We start from the raw sequence: 1,835 nt of genomic DNA, 5'->3' as shown, positions 1-1,835 counted from the left end.
CCCCTCCCCCGCCCAGCGCCGCTGGGGGGCTGGGGCGCCGCGGGCTCAGCGGGGGAGCCGCGCCGCGGGAGTGTCAGGTGAGGGGGCACCCGACCCAAGGTCAGCGGGCGTGGGGGCGGGGGCCACCCAAGGTCTGTCCGCCGTGCGCACCGGGAAGGGCGTGTGACCTGGCGGGGACCACGCCCTGCCCTTAGTGGCCCAGAACAGACCCGTACTTGAGAGGGTAAAGGGGACACCGTGAGGGACCGAGGCACGCGGCTCAGGCCTCTCACTGAGCCTGGGGGTCGCAAGGCCTCCTCCCTCTTCATTCCACCACTCCCCCGCACAGATGGGCGCCCTGGAGACAGTGACAGCCATCGCTGAAGCCTATGTGTGACGCCCCGCCCCCTGCCCGGCCGGATTAGGGGTTTGACCACGGGGTGAAAGGATTTCTGGGCGGGTCTCCCCTGCTCTTCCTGCCTGAGCCCTCATCCCTGCCCCGGCGGACCTTTCCACGCGGACCGGCATCTAGGGTGTCCGTGTGAGCGGCAGTGCCCCGAGCCCTGAGGAGGAAGCTAAGATCCTTCTCTACCTGAGAGGCCTTGCCGCTGGAGACTGGGGCCAGCCCTTTTGCTCAAGGAGATGGATCCCAGGGGTCCGGAGAAATCCCCCAGCTTGGGGTTTACATCCGGAGACACCTGGGAACTGCCTCTGCCTCAGCCAAAGCTATTCCATTAAAACTTTTGCCGTGCTGTCTCTTCTGTAGTGACTTTAAATAATCACATGGATTACACGTTTGGGCAAGATTTAAACAAACACCAAGGCCACTTGGTCCAGCTCCACACGACTCACTCTTGCTAGCAGGGAGACCTGGTGAACATGCTGGTGTTCAGAGCCGGGACCTTTTGAGGTGGGGCTTGAGGCTAATTGACAGCACACTCAGCCCTGCCATCCTTGGCTGGCTTCTCAGCCCAGGTCCCCACCTTTAAAACTGGACTCATTGTGCCTGGAATTAGACCCAGGCCTTCCCACCCCTCTAGGACAAGTTGCATGTGTGTAAATCCCCAAAACACTACTCATTCCTTCATGGTCAGGCCATTGCTGAAACTACACTAGAAACCCAGTTGGTGGCCCAAGACCCCTCTCACGCCCCAGCTGTTCCAGGGCCCCACCAACCCCCAAAGACAGAGGCACTTTTTGGGGGCCAGCATGGAGAACCATAGCTTCTGAGATGACTTTCATATTGTTTGCCTCATCCCCCAATTCTCTGACAAATCCCCTGAGGAAAAGCCCTCATTCCAGCTAAGCTGTCCACTCCTCTTCGCCCCTGGAGGATGGGCTGCACAAAGCTGTGCCTTGATTTTTCTGTGGCTGGTGATTCCCTTAAGACCAGTTCTACCATTGTTCCCCAACAGGTCACAACAGGTGAATCCCAGGGCGCGGGTGGGGGTGGGGGTGGGGACAGCATGATGTAGGGATAAAAGGACTAGATTTAATGTTGGGCGACAGTAAGGTGAGGACAGGGACACTTGCAGTGTGGGGCCTTAGGCTTCACCCTGGGGGCACAAAGGGGACCTCTGCCGTAGGCTCTGTGCCTTACAAGGTTGCACGCCAGTCCCCAGAGTGAGGAGTCCACAAGCACAATGGGACATTCTAGCAGAGCAGGCTCTTCCCCTTCTGGCCCACCTTGGGTACCAGGGCCCTGCATTTCATGCCCACTCTCCTGTCCCTACCCGCATTGGCCTCTTGACCCCCAAGCCATGCAGTCAGTGGCTGGTTGCTAGGGTGCAGATGGCTGCATCACCTAGCATCCACATGCCAGAGCAGGAAGCCTCTGCCAGGCAGGTGCAGGGAAG

The 1,835-nt window shown here is 59.6% G+C and overlaps 1 long non-coding RNA gene across 1 annotated transcript; it reads left to right on the top strand.

Annotated features, from left to right (window-relative positions):
• Positions 1–8: 8 nt before the first annotated feature.
• LOC107195754 lies at positions 9–736 on the top strand. Its single transcript, XR_001516989.2, has 2 exons — positions 9–77; positions 329–736. It is a non-coding gene; the product is annotated as an uncharacterized LOC107195754 (long non-coding RNA).
• The last annotated feature ends 1,099 nt before the right edge of the window (positions 737–1,835 follow it).

Source organism: Pteropus alecto, unplaced genomic scaffold, assembly GCF_000325575.1.
Source record: "Pteropus alecto unplaced genomic scaffold, ASM32557v1 scaffold105, whole genome shotgun sequence".
Classification (NCBI taxonomy): Eukaryota; Metazoa; Chordata; class Mammalia; order Chiroptera; family Pteropodidae; genus Pteropus; species Pteropus alecto.
The sequence above is the reverse complement of the archived record's forward strand: the minus strand, read 5'-3'. Positions and strand labels throughout refer to the sequence as shown.